The sequence below is a fragment of the Oryctolagus cuniculus genome, chromosome 4 (genome assembly GCF_964237555.1).
Source record: "Oryctolagus cuniculus chromosome 4, mOryCun1.1, whole genome shotgun sequence".
Lineage (NCBI taxonomy): Eukaryota > Metazoa > Chordata > Mammalia > Lagomorpha > Leporidae > Oryctolagus > Oryctolagus cuniculus.
In genome coordinates, this window is record NC_091435.1 from 53913410 (window position 1) to 53936384 (window position 22975).

At 40.7% G+C, this 22975-nt stretch overlaps 2 pseudogenes; both read right to left on the bottom strand.

Annotated features, from left to right (window-relative positions):
* Positions 1–5735: 5735 nt before the first annotated feature.
* On the bottom strand, positions 5736–6281 carry LOC100338671 (ER membrane protein complex subunit 4 pseudogene; annotated as a pseudogene).
* A 7566-nt stretch (positions 6282–13847) lies between these two features.
* On the bottom strand, positions 13848–22831 carry LOC138849516 (large ribosomal subunit protein uL30-like; annotated as a pseudogene).
* Between the last annotated feature and the right edge of the window lie 144 nt (positions 22832–22975).

The following is a 22975-nucleotide window of genomic DNA, read 5'->3' on the forward strand; positions in this document are numbered from 1 at the left end:
CATTCATTTTCAGTCTATGTGTGTCCTTACAAGTAAAATGAATTTCTTATAGGCAGCATATGGTTGATAAATCTATCTTTTAATTGAAGAAGTTAACCCATTTACATTCAAAGTTTCCAGTGAAAGGACTTACTCCTCTGATCTCCTGACTTGTTTTGTAAATCCTTTGTTCTTCTCTTCTGCTCTTATTGTTTATCTTTGTGGTTTAATGGTTTTCTGAGGTGAAAAGCTTTGCTTTCTTCTTTGTCATTTGAGCATCTGATGTATTTTTTTCTTCATGATTACTCTGGGATTTATATTAAAAAGTCTTATGAGACAATATACTATTTTTAGCTGATAACAATTTAACTTTGGTCATAAATACTCTAGAATTATCCCCTCCCACCCACAATTTACAATTTTGTTGACTTAAGTTAGATTACTGTATTGTGTATTCCTTAACACTTACTTGGGAGTATATTTATTATTGACTATTGTAAGTTTTTACCTTTGTAGTAAAGATTTGAAAGATTTTACACCACCATTACAACAATATAGGATTCTGAGCCTGTTTATAAATTTACCTCTACCAGTCAGGTTCATATTTATATATGTTATTATGTTAGACTTTATCATTCATTTGCTTCCAGTTGAAGCACTTCCATAAAGATTCCTTGTAAGGCCACTTGCAGAGTGAATTCCTTCAGTTTTTCTTATCTAAGATGTTTTATTCATTTTTCATTTCTGGAAGACAGCTTTACTGAAGATACTATTCTTGACTGACCATTTTTTTTTCTTTTACCATTTTTAATATATCATCCCATTCTCTCCTAGCCTGCAAAATTTCTGCTAGGAAATCTGTTGATAGTACTATGGAGAGTCCTGTATATGTGACTTGACACTTTCTTCTTCCTGCTTTTAGGAATTTTGCTTTTGCTTTTTTTTATTTATTTTTATTTTATTTTAATGACAGAAAGACAGAGAGAGAGAGTCTTCCATCTGCTGATACTCCCCGAAAATGCCCACAATAGTCAGGCCTGGGCCAGTTTGGCTATGAATCTAGAACTCAATCTGGGCTTCCACATGGATACAGGGACCAAGGTACTCGAGCCAGGGTGGGCATTAGCAGTAAGCTCTACCAGAAGCAGAGTGGAATTCATCCAATAAAGTATGGAGACAACAAGCAGCATCTTAACTACTATACCAAAGGCACACCCCTGATTTGTCTTTTGACAGTTTAACTATACCATGCCTTGGAGAGGACCTCTTTGGGTAGAATTTATATAGGCTCCTTTTAGCTTCATAAACCTGGATTCCTTTTTTTTTAAAAAAAATTTATTTATTTATTTGGAAGGCAGAGCTACAAAGATGAAGAAACAGAGAGAGAGAAAGAAAGAGGTCTTCCATCCGTTGGTTCACTCCCCAGATGGCTGCAACAGCTGGAGCTGAGCCAATCTGGAGCCAGGAGCCAGGAGCTTCTTCTGGGTCTCCCATGAGGGTGCAGGGGCCCAAGGACTTGGGCCACCTTCTACTGCTTTCCCAGGCAATAGCAGAGAGCTAGATTGGAAGTGGAGCAACCAGGACTAGAACCAGCACCCAAATGGCATGCTGGCACTGCAAGGTGGTGGCTTTACCCGCTACACCACAGCACTGGCCCTGAACCTGGATTCTATACATCTTCCAAGCCTTCGGAAGTTTTCAGTTATTATTTTGTTGGATAAGCTTTCTGTGGCTTTTTCCATCTCTTCTCCCTCTTTAGATCTCAGAATGTGACTGTTTATTCACTTAATGGTGTCCTAAAAGTTCTGCACACTTTGTTCCTTCTCATTTTCTTTCATTGATTGCATTGTTTCAAAAGACCAGTCTTTCAATTTCAGAAATTCTTCTGCTTGAGTTAGTGTACTATTGATGTTCTCAATTTGATTTTTAATTTCATTCACTAAACTGGAGTTCCAAAATTTGTTTGGTATTGTTAAAATAGTATCTATCTTTTTTATTGAATTTGGCATTTGGATTAAAATTGTTTTTGTGTTTTTATTTTATTACCTATAGGCTCTTGTATCTCACCAAGTTTTTAAATAATCATCATTTTCAATTCCTTTTCAGGAAATCCATACATTTCCACTTCTTTAGGGTCATATTCTGGAAAATTATTGTCCTTTTTTATTTTGTTATGTTTCTTTTATTCTTCATGTTTCTTGTGTCCTAACATTGATATCTATACATGCTGACTTGGAACAGAGCTTCCCTATGAGTGATGCAGTGTGCCTGATTGACAAGCATGCAGACTCTGCGTTAAGCCAGCCTTGGCTTAGCTTCCCCACTGAGCAGAACCAACTGTTCCTTTGCAGGTAGGACACCACATGAATTATGGTGCCAGGACACTGGATCTAGGCTCCAATACGCCAGGGTTCGGCACTGTAGTCACTGGCATGCAGAAGGTGGAGTGCTTCCTCGGAAGTCTGAGCCTGAGGGATAGACAGCTATAGAGGCTTGTTTGGGGAATAGTATAAAACCACGTGTGTAGCCTCCAGGATGGAGAGATGCAGTGCCTAGAGGCTTACAGAACAGGATGCATTCCAGCAGAGGCTTTTGCTTTTCTGTGACATGGTATAGTTGCAGCTTGGATATTACAAAGTGTGGGTACCAACACGTGCTCCTTCTTTGAGATAATATAACTACATAGTCTTCAGAAACTTCTCTAAATTGGGACCAAAGCCTGCGGGGACATCAGGAATCTCTAGCAACAAAGACTGCAGGTGTCAATCATATTAATGGGGGCTGCTTGTGGCTTCCTATTTACTTTTGGCCAGAAATGTGAAGTGTCTCTGTTCTGAGCTGATCCTGACTGGGAAGACAATGTAGGTGAGCCAGGCTATTTTTTTATCCTCTCTGCATTGTCATCCTTAGTTTCTTTGCTCCACATGTTCATTGTTGCTCTCCTGCAGGACTCCAGCATTTTCCATTAAAGACTCTGGTTCAAATATAGTTGTCTATTTACTGCTTTGGGCCTTTCCTGTGGGAAAGCATGGGCATCAGGCACTCTAGTTAGCCCTCTTGCTCTACCTCTCTTGTCAATTTCATAATACGTATTACGTTGACTCTTAAAAAGAGTCCAGAAATATTTTCTGTTTTTCTGTTCTTTGTACAATATTGCTATTATGTCATTCTTATATATTTGAAAGAATTCACCAATAAAACTATCTTGGCCTAAGAATTTCATTGTGATAAAGTTTTCATTAAGAATCCATATATATATATATATATATGTATATATATGTACATATATATGTGTATATATATATGTATATATATACCTATAGATATATATGTTTATATTTTGTATTTCTTCTTATGGCAAATTCAATTAGTAGTGATTTTTGAGTCAATTCTCTTTCATCTAAATTATCAAATTTATTGGAGAGGTTGTTCATAATATAACCTCATTTGATGCATTATCATCTGCACATTTTCATCTCTGAAAAATTATTATTTCTTTTTATCTTGATCAATCTTGTTAGAAATTAACAATTTTATAAACTTTTCAAAATATCAACCTTTCACTTTGATGATTTTCTATTTTTATTTCCATTCTTTTAATCTTTTTTCCTTATGTTTTCTTCAGTTTTGATGTGCTTTCTGTTTCCTTTCCTCTTGTGTATAAATTTTCTCAATATTTATTTACTTATCAAAAAAAATAAAGAGTGATGGAGAAGGGGGAAGAGACAAAGAGATAGCTTCCATCCTCTGGTTCACCCTTCAGATGCTCTCAGGATTCAGGGCTAGGCCAGGCCAAAGTCAGCAGTCATGAACTCCATTCTGGTCTCCCCTATAGGTGACAGAGGCCCAAATACTCGAGCCATCATTTATTCCCTTCTTAGACATATTAGCAGGAAACTGTATCTGAAACAGAATAACCTTAACTCAAACGTGTATTCTGATATGAGATGTGAGCATTTCAAGCAATGGTTTAACCCAGTGTGCGACAATGTCAACCACTTCTTTTATAAATTTAGACAATTTTCAGCCTTTCTATTTTGCTAGTACATGGGACATATTATCCTATCACAATGGAATTAATAAAGAAATTAGAAAAAATTGTAAACTGCATTAAATAGGAAATAGCACATGAAAATTGTAGTGCTGCAATTTCTAAGCACCTCATTAATTCCAACAATATAATCTTTGAAATTTCCATGCTAACATATTTTATACATGTACTATTTATCCTATGTAAATATACATGATTTTAAATTTTTTATTTTATATATACAGTGAACAGTCAATTTTATTTACCCATGCATGTATTCCCCAGGAGTTTAAAATTTCTTCCTATCATTCCATGTCCCATATAGCATTATTTTTTACCTCAAATAAGTCCATTTATTTTATTTTATTTTTTCTGTTAAAGATTTATTTATTTATTTGAAAGGTAGAGGCAGAGACAGAGAGAGAGAGAGTTCTTCCATCCTCTGGTTCACTCCCCAATTGGCCGCAACAGCCAGAGCTGCGCTGATCCGAAGCCAGGAGCCAGGAGCTTCTTCCAGGACCCCCATGCAGATGCAGGAGCTCAAGGACTTGGCCCACCTTCTGCTGCTTTCCCAGGCCATAGCAGGGAGATGGATCAGAAGTGGAGCAGCTGGGACTCGAACCAGTGCCCATATGGGATTCTGGCACTGCAGGCTGCGACTTTACCTACTATGCCACAACACTGGCCCCAAAATCCAATATGCTACAGCACAGGGCCCAATAATGTCCACTCAATTTTAGAAAGATGCTGACATGGTAAACTCTCTTATTTTTTTCCTTGATTAAAATTATGTTGGCCGGCGCTGCGGCTCACTAGGCTAATCCTCTGCCTAGCGGTGCCGGCACACCAGGTTCTAGTCCCGGTCGGGGCCCCGGATTCTGTCCCGGTTGCCCCTCTTCCAGGCCAGCTCTCTGCTGTGGCCAGGGAGTGCAGTGGAGGATGGCCCTAGTTCTCGGGCCCTGCACCCCATAGGAGACCAGGATAAGTACCTGGCTCCTGCCTTCAGATCAGCGCAGTGCGCTGGCCGCAGCGTGCCAGCAGCGGCGGCCATTGGAGGGTGAACCAACGGCAAAAGGAAGACCTTTCTCTCTGTCTCTCTCTCTCACTGTCCGCTCTGCCTGTGAAAAAAAAAAATTATGTTGATCTTCATTTTTTGATGGATTAGGTAATTTGTGTGTGAATTTATCAGCTGGCAATTTTTTTTAATGTGCTCTTTCTGTCTGGTTTATTTTTCTTTTCATCACATATTACCTGAATCAGGCATTAGTTTCTTCCACAAATGTCTCCATCAGAATTTTTATATCTATCTTGTTTAAATAGAAGTGACATATTAAGGAAACAGATTTAAAAGCAAACTTTTGCAACCTTTTTAAGCATTGTTCTTTACCCTTTAATTTATTGAGAGGAGATGTTGCTATGGTTATTGATTTTGCAGCAACTGTTCTTTTGTTTACATAGAGTTTCCATCATATTTATTGTTTTACTTTGTATTAGAAATTTAAATAAATTTTTCCACACTTTCAGTCAGGGGTTGTGGTACAATTTCTTTATGACAGCAGTAATATGTATATTGTCCTTCTGGAATCTGTCTCTCTAGGGGGAAATCAGCTTTTGGTTGTTTCCAACATCAGTGATTACTTTAAGGATGTGCTTAAGAGCCAATGGAGACTAAAGAAGGATGTACATGCAAAGCAAATACATAGGCCAGGGGGCTTCTTACTCAGGTTCACAGAAGTAATCCTCCACCACTGAACTCCATTCTTTGAGGGGGCTCAAGAAAGGCTAACCAATCTGGTGAGTGCATAGGCAGCAATCCCATAGGCCAGCACCTGTAAACAGCCAACACCAAACCCATCAGGTTCCCAATAATAGACCAAACTCTGAAGAAATTTCTGGCTTGAACGTTCTAGCATCTTGAAAGTAGCTGAAATACTCATAAGTGCCTGAATGGGTGGCCAGGCCATCATACACACCATCATTGTGGGGAAGATGGAGATAGTATTGCTTGCCATGTACATAATGAAGAGGTTCTTGGGAATCTGTTTCAGGGGACCCAAGGCAATATCCCAGCAGCGATTCTCCACCAGGATCCGGCCTGTCTCTTGCACGCTTGTATCAGGCACTTGTTCAAATAACCAACTGGGTACAATGAGTCTCCCTGGCCACTACTCCAGTCACTTCAGCCCCTGCTGCCTCCTCCAGGCCTGCTCAGCTCACTGGCCCACTTGAAGCACCGGCCTCGGTTCGCGACCAGGCTCCCTTGGGTTGTCATGACAATGACCAATCACTAAAGCCGGGAAGCTTCTCACCCAGAGTCCTATGCCTGCTGCAGGCCCACTGGCGTCCTTAAATTCCGGCGGTTTTTTTAACATTTTTATATTATCTTCTAGTTTGCATTATTTCTGTTGAGAAACTAGATTTATTGCTAGTAGCTAGTATCTTTTCTCTTCTTAAGGTATTGATTTTAAGTTTTCCTCATTGTATTTGGCTTCTGGAAGATTCTGCGGTATATTTTGATATTGTTTATCTTCAACTTTGGATTCATAGAAATTCATGAATCTCTCAGTTAAAATTTTTTATCATGTTTAGAAAACAAAGTGATTCCACAAATTTTCTCTCCTTTTTCCTTCTGTTTTTCTTGTTATATTTATGTTAGGCTTTTGAATCATCTTACACATTTTCATTCACTTTACCCTCTAATTTATCTTATAATGACTTGTCTTTTAGTTCACTTGTCCTGTAAACTTGGCTTTCCAATATACTCTTAAATTCATCTAATAAGTTCTTAATTTTAGATACTATATTTTTTCAGTTCTAGATTACCCATTTCCTTCTTTTAACAAAGTATAAATCCTTGAAAATATTCTCTCCAAAAATTTTCTCCGAAATTGCCTCTCACTAACACTCATTCCATCCCTGAACTTGCCTTAGGTACCCTTTTGAGTCTTAGCTTCCTTGCTGGTAACTCAGGGATAAATGTGTCACTTCTAGGACGGATGTTTAGCTTGGTAGTAAAGATGCCTGCATCTCATCCTGGAGTGCCTGGGTTCAGTTCCCAGCTCTGGCTCCCAGTTCCAACTTCCTGCCACTGCAGACTCTGGGAAGCAGCAGGTGATGATGGCTCAAGTGTTTGAATCCCTGCTGGCCACTTAGGAGACTTGGACTGAGTTTGTGTCTACTGGCTTCAGCCAGGACCAGTTCTGGCTATTGTGAGCATCTGGGAGTGAATCATTAGATGGAAACTCTGTCTATCTGTCTGTCTCTGTCTTTCTCTGTGTAACTGCTTTTCAAATAAATAAAATTAATAAGATTTAAAATATGTAAGTTCTTAGAGATTTATTTTGAAACACAGGAAACGGCATCTTCAAAAGCACATTGTAATCTGCATTACTCCTCACAAGTTATTACTTTTCTTTATTTTTAAATTTTTACTCATAGTTATTAAAGTACAATTGACAAAATTTTATATATTTGCAATTTACAATGGGATGTCTTGCTATATGCATACATTGTACAATGATTAAATCAAATAATTAACACACCCATCACCTCATCTACTTATTGTTGTCAGAACATCCAACATCTCAGCAGTTTTCTTTTTTTAACTTTTATTTAATAAATATAAATATAATTTATATAATATAAATATAAATATAAATTTATATAAATATAAATTTTGAAAGTACAACTTTTGGATTATAATGGCTTCCCCCCCTCCTTCACACCCGCAACCATACCATCTCCCACTCCCTCTCCCATCCCATTCTTCATTAAGATTCATTTTCCATTATCTTTATATACGGAAGATCAGCTTAGTAAATACTAAGTAAAGATTTCAACAGTTTGCACCCACACAGATACACAAAGTATAAAGTACTGTTTGAGTAGTAGTTTTACCGTTAATTTGCATAGTCCAACACATTAAGGACAGAGATCCTACATGGGGAGCAGGTGCACAGTGACTCCCATTACTGATTTAACAATTGACACTGGCTTTATTTATGTTGTTTAAGATTGCTTTAGTGTTTGGGAAGTCTTTTGTTTCCATATGAATTTTAACATCAATTTTTCTAGATCTGAGAAGAATGTCATCAGTATTTTAATTGCATTCGCATTCAATCTGCAAATTGCTTTCAGTACTACGGACATTTTGATATTAATTCTTCAGTCCATGAACATGGATGATTTGTCCATTTTTCTATGTGTTCTGTTTCTTCCTTTAATGTTTTGTCATTTTCATCTTAGAGATCTTTCACATCCTTGTTTAAATTTATTCTTGTTTAATTTCTTAAATTTTAAATTTTTTGTAGCTATTGTGAATGGGACTGATCTTAAAAGTTCTTTCTCAGCCATAGTATTGTCTGGTACATGAAGGCTATTGATTTTTGTGTGTTAATTTTTTATCCTGCAACTTTACCAAACTCTTAAGAGTTCCAACAGTCTCAGTGGATGTCAAATCAATGATGTCAAATAATGAGTGTTAGGTGTTATAGTGTGAAACAATACTGTAAAATATTATAAAATATCATTTCATTACTATTACATTATATAAATTTAAGCTAGAGCTTCTGAAATATACAAATATTATGAGTTAGGACCATGCCAAACACCAATTCTATTTTCTGAGAAGAATTGTGAATTCATTAAATCCTGGGCACAGCTCAGTGATATTCAGGGCTCAGAGTAAAATATACTTCATTTCTATGATAGTTATATAGTGCTTATGAGTCAACAAGACTCATCAATTAAAGTTGTGTGTGAATTCTTTATCATTCATGTGGAGAAAATAAAGCCTGGAGAAGGTTTTTATTAGACATATAATTAGCCAGTAAATTTTAAAGTTAGATATTAAAACATGTCTTCTGAGTTTAAATCCTATCTTCTCTCATTTCTATACCAGAGCAACTACTTGGCTTGTTAATTCCTTGTCCGCTTCCATTGTGTTCCCCCAAAGAGTGAAATTCTGAGTGGCTGGCTATTCACCTACTCCTTTTAAACTTTACTGCTACATCTTAGATCATTTTGAGGTTTATGAGGAAGTCAATTTAGCTGGTGTACAGATATAAGTCTAGATGTGTCTGGGAGACACAAAGAATTGATAGTTGAACTAATAAAACACTCTTCAGCAATTAGTTGATTACAGTTCAGTGGTTTTATGTTGCTCACCAAATATTTTTAGTTCAAAGAAATTGATATGGTTATACTTCAAAGGACAAGGAAGAAGTGGACATATAAATATCTTTGACCAATGAAAGGTGAGCAGAAGTGATGCATGTCAGTTTCAAGCAGCAACTTTTACAAGTCAGTGTATGGTCAGCCTTGTGCTGTGCGTACTTGATGTTCTGGCATTGTGGACATGAAATCTCTACTATCCTAGCTCTGGACAGAAGGTACTCCTTTCACATCCACCCACCAACCCCATGCTGCTACACACAACAGAATTGGATCTCAAGCAGATGTTTTAAACTTCTGAAATTTTAGAATTCATTAGAACCAAGAATAATTGAGCTTATCTTAACTAGCACAATTAACTTTAATGTATTGTTCCAATAGATTAGGTTGGTAAGATCTTTCTTGAATATATGAAATTTTAGTATGAACAGATATTAAGATTTTCCTGAATATAACCCTAGCATACAACCCAGACATTCCACTCCTTGGAATTTACCCAAAGGAAATTAAATAAAATAAAATAAAGATATAAAAATACAAAAATAAAAGAGTTGTCTGCACCTCAATGTCCATTGCAGCTCACTTCACAATAGCTAAGACATGGAAGCAACCTAAATGCCCATCAACAGTAGACTGGAAAAAGAAATTATGGGATATGTAACTATAGAATACTATACAGCAGTTAAAAAAATGAAACCTGGTCACTTGCAACAAAATGGAGGAATCTGGAACACATCATGCTGAGTGAAATAAGTCAGTCCCAAAGGGACAAATACCATATGTTCCCCCTGGTCGGTGACAACTAAGTAAGCACCTAGAAGGAAACCTGTTGAAGTGAAATGGACACTATGAGAAACAATGACTTGATAAGCCCTTGTCCTGAGGGAGGAGATATACAGTTCGGCACATGCTCAATCGGACTTACCCTTAAGGGTAGAGTTAGAAACGTGCCAGGGGATTCCAATTCAATCCCATCAAGGTAACATGTTCCAATGCCATCTCACTAGTCCAAGTGATCAGCTTCAGTTCATAATTGATCAGTCAAAGGGATCATATAAACAAGACTAGTGCCTGCTAATACTAACTGATAGAATTAAAAAGGAGATAACAATCCAACATGGGAAGCAGGATACACAGCAGACTCATAGAATGGTAGATGTCCTAAACAGCACTCTGGCCTCAGAATCAGCCCTTAAGGCATTTGGATCTGGCTGAAAAGCCCATGAGAGTATTTCAGGCATGGAAAGCCAAGACACTGTGGCATTAAAAAAAAAAAAAAAGACCTAAATGAAAGATCTCTGTGAGTAAGATCCCAGCAGAAAGAACGGGCCATCAAAGAAAGAAGGAGGTACCTTTCTCTGAAGGGAGGAGAGAACTTCCACTTTGACTACAACCTTGTCTAAATAAGATCGGAGTTTGTGAACTCAAAAGGCTTCCATAACTTTGGCAACTCATGACAAGAGCTTCAGGTGATTACTGATGCCATAAATAAGAGTGTCAATTGTTAAATCAACAACAGGAGTCACTGTGCACTTACTCCCCATGTAGGATCTCTGTCCTTAATGTGTTGTACTATGTGAATTAACGGTATAACCAGTATTCAAACAGTACTTTATATTTTGTGTGTTTGTGTGGGTGCAAACTGTTGAAATCTTTACTTAGCATATACTGTTGATCTTCTGTATATAAAGATAATGGAAAATGAATCTTAAGAATGGGATGGGAGAGGGAGTGGGAGATGGGATGGTTGCAGTTGTGAGGTAGGTTATGGGGGGAAAAAGTCGCTATAATCCAAAAGTTGTACTTCGGAAATTTATATTTATTAAATAAAAGTTAAAAATGTAAAAAAAAAAAAAAAAAAAAAAAAAACAGAATTTTCCTTAAGAGTATGTTTGAGGTTTAAAATATGCTAGCCCAAAATATGGCACTTTGATATTTGAGGAAACATCAGAAGTAGGATTGCCACTCTGACATTTTCCTGCCTTTGTCCCCTGAACCAGACCATCGGAGAGCTCCCTGATCTTCTCAAACAGTTCATGAGACTCCCATAGGAAAGTTGCCTACCCTATACCTGGAGGAACAGAACTTCCTTATCTTTGAAGACAAAAGGGTACAATGACAAATTTGAACGAACTGGCCTTTCTAAATTCCCCCTCAGTTTATTATCATATACCCTCTGTACCATATATCATATACCCTCTGTCCAGTAATTATTTCCCCCAACTGTTCACTCTTCATTAAATCTAAACATAAAGATAACAAAGATTTCCTATTTCTTTAGGTCTTCTTTTCTGAAAGTTCCAATGTCACATAAAACTAGAATTAATTTTTATGCTTTTCTCTTATAAATCTGTATTTTATCACAGGTGCCTCAGCCATGAACCTTGTGATGGATACCAAAAAGATATTACTTTCTCTCCCCTACATTATTACTTAAACACTCAAATTTCATTGTCAGCTTATTGATAATAAGCCTTAAAAACAAATATTGCAGTCTATGACTGTAAAAAGTAAACAAGTAGAAGCAACAATATCATGGATAACCATGTGCTTAAAGGAATCTTAGAGGAGGAAGAGGAATGCCTGCATCTATGAGAACCTTCTGATTTTATTCTCTCTCAGCCAAAGTTGTATTCAGAGGTTACCAGTTCTTTGAGGAAGGCTAGCTAAAACTTTCTTTAAAGTTTGCAGCCAAGTGCTAATCTAAGTAAACTATAAGAGCACACTGTGTTTCAGATTTACTCTATTATTGCACCATGATTCACATTTACCTTAAAGAGTTGAGTGATCCATTGCACATATTTCAGAATCCTTTTTAGCCTTTTTTTTAGCCTCAACTAAGAGTTCTGGCCAAAGATGCCTTCTGTGGATAATTTGAAAATTCAAAATTCATGTTCTGTACATGACAACCAATCCAATCCAATCACCTTAGGTCAAATTCTGTACAAATGTGTCTCCAAGTTTTGCCATCAAAGCACATGTGCCCTTTGAGCACAGCTTAGAATGGAGTATAGCCAAAATCCATCTTTTAACAATATCTGTGCCACAATTTTCATTTGGAACTGACCCTGAATATTCACAATTAAATTTCCAAAGATGAGATTTGAGTAAACAAAAAGACTGGATATAGAGATATGTATTTATGTTTCCCAACTCAGTGTAAACCAGGATCCATACAAACCCTATCACAGTTGATGTGTCCATCACTGCAAGCAATTTGGCCTTATCACATCTAATTAAAAACCTAAGTAATTAAACCCAGTTTGAGTTAGAACATTCTTTGGCCTTCAACTTTAAGTTAGATTTCCCGTCTACCTCAGACCAGAAATGTGAAAATAAGATTATGTACTGAAATCAAGAAATGTAATTTAGTTAGTAGGAAGGAACAAAATATTTTGAAATAAGTTCAAATGAAACCTGAAAAAAAGGTTTCCACCTCTGGTATTAATAAGAATACAAAATTCAATAGATTTTATTAATTTTTTGTCTTACAGTTTGTATAATTTTACTGTTACATTTTACAATTATTTTTTAAAGCATGACAATACATTTTTAGGTAAATGTTATGAAAAATTACATTAATCTGTGATTATACCCAATTAAATGACAACCAGAATGATTTGCATGTCAACATTGTGATATAAAGCCTCAGGGATGGAGTATATTAAGAAAAACATAGAGGGCCAGTGCTGTGGCAGAGGGAGTAAAGCTGCCACCTGCAGTGCTGGCATCCCATATGGGTACTGGTTTGAGTCCCAGCTGCTCCACTTCCAATCCAGCTCTCTCCTACGGCCATTTGGGGAGTGAATCAGCGGATGGAAGACTGCTCTCTCTCTCTGCCTCTGCCTTTCTGTAACTCTGACTTTCAAGTAAAATAAATAGATCTTTAAGAAAAAAAAAAAGAAAAACATGGAATGAAGACACGACGGGATGGTTAACAAACCACAGAAATAATGTAAAGTATCTTTCAGGAATACTTCCTTTCTAAGTCACTTGAGATATATTATTTTCATACCCTGGGAGGGGTGGGAAGAAGACAACCAAACCACATTAAATATGCCTTGCCAAGAAATAAGTCTGCAGATTCTGTGGTGAATGGAAGGTAAAAATGAGGCCTACTACTTTACAAAGAGGAACCTGGACCTCCTGAAGTGTCACAATTCCTCCTGGCTTGGTGAGGGGAGAGGGTACCCACTGATGGAGCCTGCTAATACCACTTGCTTTCCTTTCACTCTTCTGTATTAGAATAAGGGTAGAGTACGGTATGGCCAGAATGGAGGAAGTGCCTGAAAACAGGTACCTGGTGTCTGTGGAGACCATTATTGTGTAAACCATTAGGTGATGAAAGTAATTCTGAAGAGAAAAGGAGCAGCCACTTCTTCATATCAATCCAACAGTTGCAACCTTCCATGCATCTTGTATCCTAGGTTTGAGATGGAGCAAAAACAAAACAGAAGTGGGCAAACTTTGCAATGGTGTGCCTTCTTAGAAACAGCAAAATGTAAAGAAAGTTACCAAAAGAAGAGTAAAAGTAATATCCATACTCCCTGTACTGTTCAACATAAGCTGGAATAAGTTGCTATTCTACCCCCATTCAACCCCACAGAGGATTGTGCTTCTTTTTTCTTTCAATTTAAGAGCAGCCTCAATTTATTATCTGACCAGATTACAGAGACAGCACGGTAGGCCCTTGATTCTTCTTCGTAATAAGCCTGTTAATCTGTTCTATGCTGTTGCCAGCATGTTCATCCTCTACACAATTGGTCATTTCTTCATCTCACCTCATGGAGAAGATAAGTTGAAGGGCCTTAGGAAGTTATTTGCTTCCTCATATCCTTTCCCCAAAGTCTGTATCTCACGAATCAGATCTTCCATTCAGATGATGCCCAACTGACCAAGAGATCGGGCAATCAGTGTTCTCTGTTAAGCCAGTTTACTTCGGACTGAGTTTGCCATGATCCCACTTTTAAGTTAGCTCATTTACTGACTTCAGATTCAGGTACCCCCATGTAATAGAGGATTTCACAATCTTCAGCATGTCAGCTTAAGCTTTGCTGAGCTTAACAGAGGTGCCAGTGAGGATCTGGTGAAGCTGAAGTGAACACTTCACTCTGGGGCTCACAATATTGTTACCTCTGTTTCCAATCACAAATGCCAATGTGGGCTGTGTGGATACATAGAAATCACCAGCTTTTCTTGCCTTCCCTGCCATTCAAAGCCCAGTCCTATGCATCCGCCTATCTTGTGATAGTGCTTAGCTTTTTCATAGATAAGCTATTTGCCTGCCTTTTAAAAAGTCCTTCAGGCAAACATGTTTCTCGGGCACTTCTGTGAAATTCTTCTGCTTCTTCTGAATGGTTTTCGGCACAACAGAAACCTTTTTCTTCTCATCAGCACTCTCTCAAGTTCTAGATGGGGGAGAGCACAAAGGTTTACGTCTAATCCACAGAAAGTTCTCTGCAGTCCATGATAGTGTCCAGGACAACTTGCCCTCCCGTGGTGGTTGCAATCAAGGTTTGAAGATGCTCTGTTGTATCCTGTCTTACCATCCCTATCCCAAATAGCCCCATTGTTTGGCGATCCCACACCAGTGATCTAGACTAGAAGTGCCATGTGTCATTCCTACTCACATTTCATTGACCATGTCTAGTCATTATTAGGCAATGCCTGACCTCAAGGAACAGAAGCTTACAGTCCTTGTGTCTCTGGATTTGGAGAGGACCCAGATACTGATGAATATTATTGTCCGAATCCTCTGAATCTCCCAAAGTAAGTTCTAGTACTTTGAACCTGCCCACTCTGTGATATCCAGTTGTCTTTATTCTCATCTTTCAATTCAGTTCCTTTTTCAAAGGAAAGATGGAGTAGAAGAAAATAGTTTGTCTTTTCCTGTGTATTTTATAATAAAGCAGAACGTTATTTTCCTAAATGCCTATGAAAGCAAAGATAATCAAGGTTGCATTACACACTGAGAGTTGGCACCAGCTCTGTCTGTGCCCACCCAACTTCTAGTAGATGATAATGCATAGGAAGAGGTATTGACTTCTACCTCTCTGGGTTTTGCTTTTTTGTTTCTTGTTTTGCAGCTTTTTTTTTTTTTTTTTTTTTTTTTTTTTTTTTTTGGTTTTAGTTCCAAAGCTGTAGAGATTCTAGAGCTTTAGTAAATGGAGTGGTGTGGGCAAGATAGCAATATGGAACTGTCTAGTGGCTCTCTCCTCATAGAAATAGCACTTTGTAGAACTATCCAGATGCAAAAATAACTTCTCAAGAGCTAAGGAAACTTGATGAGAAGTTACAGCATCTGGATGTGGCACAGAAATAAGAAAAAATGTGTTGACAAAAATAAGAAGCACAGTTTTATATTACCCATGTCACCATTGCCCCAACCCCAATTTGCACAATACTGGGAGAGATGTTCTTCATGTGGGGGAAAGAGAGTGAAGTGGGCTTAGAACTTGGCCTTAGATACCAGTTCTGGGCCTGCCCCAGTAAAACAACACCAGTCAGGTCCCCGAAGTTCCAAACTTCAGGCCAGTATCAGTTTCAATGCCAGGCCAGCCCCCGTGGCCCTTGTCTGCCGGTAGGCCCCATACACTGTTTCCAGGCCCACCTCAGTGCCAGTCTAGCTTCCCTAGACATTCTCCAGGCCAGACCTGGTAGCCCTTACCTCCAGATCAGCCCCAGGGCCAGATTTTCTCTAGGTCCTAGGAAACTAGGCAGATTCAAACACCATACAGCCCCTAGCAATGAAATAGCCTCTGTGGTCTTAGGTCCCATGTGGCCCCGGCATCAGGTCTCTGTAGCCTCAGCCTCCAGGCTGGCTCCTTCATCCCTGTGCTCCTTCAGATCCAAGGTCCAGCCTCTCCCAGCACTAGGCCAGCCAAAATAGACTCAGGCTCCAAGACCACTCCTGTGGACCCAGGTTACAGGACAGAGTCCTGCTTCCCTGGGTTCAGATTCAGGCTCCAAACTTACCCCCATCACTAGGTCATCCCTCTAGGGCTCCAGATCAGCTCCCATGGACCCAGGAACCAGGCCAATCTCATTGCCAGAATAGCCTCTGCAGATTCAGTACTATCTCAGCACCAGGTTTGCCTCTGCTAATACAGAGCCCAGGCTCACTCTCATGGACACAGGACCTATGATCACCCTTAGAAACCTGCTTAATAGGTCTCCTCCCATGAACTCTAGCTTCATATTGGCCCCAGGATCCAGGCTTGTTCCTGCAGTCTCCAACTCCAGGCTCAGTCTTCTTTACTCAGGCTCTAGGGCCAGTACCATAGACCCAGCCAACAGGCGCAATCTAGTAAACTGTGGGCTCAGGCTAGCCCTTGAGGACCAGGGTTGAGTGTCAAGCTCAAGGATGGGACTGGATCCAATCACCTACTGAAGCAGGCACCAAGCCAGCATGGCTGAGGACTCTTAACAGTAAATTGTCCTACAGACCCTACCAGACAGCCTGTCCAGAATCTCTGGATGGGCTGACTGATGAAGGGCTTTCCCAGATGATGTAACCTCAAAGGAATGGACTAAGTACCTGTTTCTTCAAATGCACAGAAACCAATGCATGGCCATAAGGATCACACATAATCAGGGAAACATGATATCATCAAAATTATTGTTTCAATAAGGCATTTCTCCAAAACTTCTATGTGCGGAAAATTTAGTCCCCAGTGTGGTGATGGTGAGAGCTGGTGGAACCTTTAAGAGGTGGAATGGAAAGTGATTACATCACTGGGGGAACTGACCTCAGAAGAGATTGATGTAGTTCTGGCATGGCTCCAGTTAGCTTTCACTAGAATGAGTTATTAGGGTCAGGAATGTGCTACTGCAGTTAGGTCACTACTTAGGATGCCTCCATCCCTTTTCAGAGCACCTAGTTTGAGTCCCTGACACTCTACTTATGATACAAATTCCTGTTAGTGCACACCTTGGGAGTCAGCAGATGATGACCCAAATACTTGGGTTTCTACCACCCACAAAGGAGACTCAGAGTTTCTGGTTATTACAGGCATAAGAGGAGGAACAAAAAGATAGAGGCTTTCTTTCCATCTCTCTTTCTCTCTATCTCTCTATCTCTCTCTCTCTCGGTCCTAGGAAACTAGGCAGATTCAAACACCATACAGCCCCTAGCAATGAAATAGCCTCTGTGGTCTTAGGTCCTATGTGGCCGCGGCATCAGGTCTCTGTAACCTCAGCCTCCAGGCTGGCTCCTTCATCCCTGTGCTCTTCAGATCTCTCTCTCTCTCTCTCTCTCTCTCTGCTTTTCAAATAAAATGAAATACATAAATAAAAATTGAAAAAAGAATTTCCACCAAAAACAAATGAGTAGTTATTAGGTGTGGCGGAATGAGAAGGCCATGTCAAGATGGCCACTGGCAAGCGAACATCAGTTACTCAGGAGTGGCTTCAGAAACCCCCTGGGAAACCACCTGGCAACGGAGCCTGCCTGGCAACAGGCTGTGAATGGATGGCTTCAGATACTGCCTAGCAATAGGCTGTGATTGGTTGGGCCATAAACCGCCCCTTGACTGGATTGGCTGCCTTGGCTATTTAAGCTGCTGTACCAACTGAAATAAATGAGTTTGCAGGCTGCTCACCTCTGGCCCACTTCAGCCAGATCCCCGGATCTGTGTGGTGACTCTGTGCCTCTTGCCCCCACCATGCCTCTCCTCTCAGAACGAATCCACTTCAATATCTAGCGCGCCAACATGACTGAGAAAGAGACAGCATGTCAGACTCAGCGAGGTCCCCCCTTGATTTCGGCAAGTAGGCCCCTCAGTGTTTTTTATGCTGTTCGGTTCTGTGAGAGTGAACACAGAACCCCCTCCTACGCCCCTTTCCTTGTCCTTGTCCTCAGTCTAAGTGACCCCAGGTTAGGCACACACCACCCTGAGGCGTACGCTGCTCCTTGGCTCCTCCTTTTACTTTCAGTTCACCTGGCAAATTCACATAAGGGACTGATCATCCAAGAATTCGGAACCAAGTCATCTTCCCTCACTCTAGAGAGGTGACGCTCTGGAGAACCGCATGGGCATACAGCCTTGACCTAACGAATCAAGGAAGTCCCCCACTAAGCACAGGACATACGTACAATCTGACACACCACTGTCTGTTCGTCTAATGTGGGGAACCCCCTGCATAATGCCATCAGCCACTGAGGTGCTAGAAATTTGTTTTGTTATGGCTGCAGTGCTGTGGGTGTCTTTCCTTTGGCTAGAGTTGGCATGGCGTGCTGCTCTTTAACACTCAAACATGGGAAAGATACCCTCTCTCAGAATCCCACACATATTACCAAACACAATGAATCTGTGAATGATAAGAGCCTGTAACTCCAGGCCTCTGCCTCACAGGCAATAGTTGATGACTTAGGGAGAGAGAGCTGCCACAGTGAAAATGACATGACACTAAACAATGTAGCAATGCCTAGTCAGCCACCTCCCAAAGACTCCTGGGATGAACTTAGACAACCTCGAGGCAATAACCCATGCGAGGTCATCCCATTTGCACCCAGTGAGGATCCCCACATTTGTGGCAGCCCTCGGGTACCCAGGCTCTCAGGGCAGCCACTAGACCCCATCCCACCCACATGTTTGCCGTTAATGTAGGAGTGGATGCAGAATTCAGGCCCTGGATTCCAATGCCTATAAATGACCTTACTATGCTAAAAAAGGCTTCTCAAGAGTCAGGTTTGACTCTCCCTACTTTGGACAAGTACTCACACAATGGGTAGCGAAACTTTAAACTCATTTTGACTGGGTTACACTGCTCAAAGCACGTTTGTCGAGACCACAGTTCTTACAGTAGAAAGCCTCCTATGAGTAAGAGGCTGAAACTGTGGCAAGGAATAATGCTGCCTATGGAATAGCAGTAACATTTGATATGCTTACAAGCCTTGGCACCTACATATATCCTCATGAACAGACCCACATTGGGGTAGTTGCGTATTTTGATCAGGTCAGAGATTTGGCACTTAGAGCCTTAAAAAATATAAATCCTCCTAATTATAGACAGCTCTTTAAAAATCTAGTTCAAGGCCCAGGCGAATGGTTCCCTGATTTCCTTGCCAGAGTCTTGGAGGCAGTAGAGAAGAGATTGCCACTTGGCCCTGATCAAGACAATTTGGTCAAACAATTAGCTTGGGAAGGTGCTACCAAAGAGGAAAAAGCTGCAATCGCCCCAGTCTGTAATGAAGACATTTCTAAATGGATAGTAGCTGCAAAGGAGGTAAACCCTGCTGATACACCCATACAGGCCCTAACTGCAGCCATTAACAAACTGAACACAAGGAAGTCTAATGATCCTCCAGTTTGTTGGGGATGTCAGGAAACGGGACACCTGCAGCGAAACTGCCCAAATGTTGACAAATGGGGCAAGCCCAAAACACTGTGTCTCAGATAAAAAAAAAGGGGGGGGGGCTTTCATTGGGCAAAAGATTGCAAGACCAAGCCCTTAAACCTCCAGCAGAGCAGCCCTCAGCCCAGCAAGTAAGAGGGAGTCCCACCACCATTAACTGGTCAATGCCTATCTTCAATCTGAGGCCAAAATCGACCCTATATTTAGATGACGTTGCCTTTGTGGGTTTAATTGGTATGGGGGCAGATGCCACTGTCTTAAAAACTAGGGACACAAGAAAAATGCAACATTGGAAGACAGTTCCCTGGGCCCGAGGATTAAAATTGGCTGATCAGGTCATCATGCCTGTAACATGGCAAGATGACAATGGAGATACGGGAACTATCTTTGCACTAATTGCTGAGGTTTCCATGACCTTATGGGGGAGAGACGTGCTCTCACAAATGCAAGTGGTCCTTTCTACGGATCACAAATCTCCACAAGCCAACAGCTTTAATAGAGAGCCTACAAGTAAGATTCACCCCCAATTCTAGGGGCCACTGCTCACCTCATACAAAATCCAGGCCCAATCCCCATTGAATGGAAAAAAACAGGGAACATCTGGGTAGAACAGTGGCCAATATTACAACCCAAACTTGGCATCCTTAGAGAATTGGTACAGAAACAATTGGAAAAGGGACACATAGAGTCCTCCACTAGCCCTCACAGCATGCCCATTTTTGTGATACTAAAGAAACAGGGAAAATACAGGCTACTACAGGATTTGACAGCCATTAACAAAATCATTAAAAAAGATGGGAACATTCCAGGCTGGCATTCTCCATCCAGGGGCCATTCCTAATGGATACCACATAGTTACCATTGATATCAAAGATTACTTCTTTTCCATTCCCATCATGGAGGAGGATAAGGCCTACTTCGCCTTTACAGTATAGAAGCCCAATTTTCAGCTCCCTGCAAAAAGATTTCAGTGGACAGTACTCCGACAAGGCAAGAAAAATAGCCCTGCCATTTGCCAAAGATACGTTTTTCATGCATCCAGCACACTTAAAGATCAGTGCTTGGTCATACATTATGTGGATGATATCTTACTTGCTCACGAGAATGCGGCAACTCTGAAGGCCTGAGTGAAATGGTAAGAAATTTACAATTCCTGGGTTTGTCTATTGCCACAGAAAATGTACAATATTTTCCTCTCTTTCAATTTTTGGGCTATCAAATCTCCTCCCATATATCTCCAATGTGCCCAAACCTAAAAGTGAAGCATAAATGCTCACTTAAAGAACTTCAGCAACTATGTGGCCAAATCAATTGGCTGAAGCCCTTCCTTCCCCTAACACCTGCAGAGCTTAGACCGCTATTGGATTTACTAAGGGGAACAGCCCTTCTTCAAAAATCACATTGACACCAGCAGCCAAATCCACTATAAAAAAGATCAACACCCAGTTGTCAAATTTAAAAACCTTTAGATATGACCCTCAGGTGCCTCTATTTGCCATAACCATATATACCCTCAAGGCCCCCTTAGGAGTTATTTGGCAACAACATGGACCACTTTTTTGGGTGCACATAGCCTGGAGTGAGTGTCATAAAATAGTTAACAAAGTAGATGCCATCCTTATGATGGGACTTAAAATAAGATATTATGCCAATAAGATATTTAACACAGAGCCAGATATAGTGGTCCTACCCTATCACAATTAGAACTGTCCACATCGATGCAGAATAGCATGCTCTTTCAAACTTTAATGACAAATTTCCCAGGACAGGTTGACAATCACCTGACAATCACCAGTGGACAGGCTACTCCAGATGTTACCTTTTCCTGGAGCTAACAATGAGCCAATGCAAACATCTAGTGCACTGTTGCAAGAATTGTGCACCCCTCGCCCTGTTAGGCCCACTGCAACAAGCAGGAGTGAACCCATGAGGCCTTGCTTCTAATAAGCTCTAGCAAGTGGATGTCACCCACATTAACTCCTTTGGTAAACTTAAGTTTGTCCATGTGGTGGTAGATACTTATTCAAAGGCTGTATTTGCAATAGTCCAATCCAGAGAAAAGGCTAGTAATGTGATAAAGGTGGTTAAGTAAGCCATGCTGGTCCTTGTTGTCCCCTGGACCATAAAGACTGATAACAGGCCAGCATATACATCTCAGGAATTTAATTCCTTCCTGAAATCTTGGAACATACAGTCTGCCACAGGTATCCCATACAACCCACAGGGACAGGCAATCATTGAAAGAACTCATAGGACAATTAAAGATCTCTTACAAAGACAGAAAAACAATCATATGCCCCCAGACCCACATCTTGCTTTGACTGAGGTCCTTTTCACTATCAATTTTCTTACTTTTGATTCCCAAGGGATCAGCCCAGATTATAAACACTGGGGATCCTTTCCATCCCAGACCCCAGCCCCTACGGTTAGGTGTAAAGACCCCCTGACAGGAGAATGGAAGGGACCACACCTTCTGCTAACCAAGGGTTGAGGATATGCTTGTGTCTTTCCAGAGAATACAGGACAGCTCATATTGGTACCAGCCAGAAACATCAAGCCTGCAACTGACAGTCAACCAGAACCAGCTAAACAAGACTGAGAGCTCACCTTGTTAGTGGATGCACCTGCTACCAATTATCAAGCTGCTGCCCTATCATCCTACCCTGAGAAACTGCCCATAGCCACATCTATTACTGCTCTATACCCCACTAGCTCTGGTCAGCCACTCAAACGGCCCACAGCCTGCATGCGGTCATGCCATTCCTGATTACCATTGTTCCTCATTCCTACCCCTATCTGAGCAAGCACTCCCGTTTTGAGGGCTGGTTAGTCAATGACGGGTAAGATCCCCTGGGAGACAGCCTAAGACAGGCCCAGCCACATATGGAGACCACATGGAAATGGGGTCAACAATGGTATAGCCAAGAATCATGCCTCCCATTGCTCAAAAATAAATGAAAAGGGGGAAATGTGGTGGAATGAGGAGGCCATGCCAAGATGGCCACTGGCAAGCAAACATCAGTTACTCAGGAGTGGCTTCAGAAACCCCTGGGAAACCACCTGGCAACAGAGCCTGCCTGGCAACAGGCTGTGAATGGATGGCTTCGGATACTGCCTAGCAATAGGCTGTGATTGGTTAGAGCATAAACCGCTCCTTGACTAGATTGGCTGCCTTGGCTATTTAAGCTGCTGTACCAACTGAAATAAACGAGTCTGCAGGTTACTCACCTCTGGCCTGCTTTCACTCGACTCCTGGGGTCTGTGAGGTGACTCCACGCTTCTTGCCCCCACCATGCCTCTCCTCTCAGAATGAATCTACAGCAACAATTAGGGGGCCTGACAGCTCCTAGAACCCTTCACCCATATGTGCCACTTCACCATTCTGTATACCCTGCCACCATTGTGATTGCACCTGCCATGAGGTCCTCACCAAAGTCA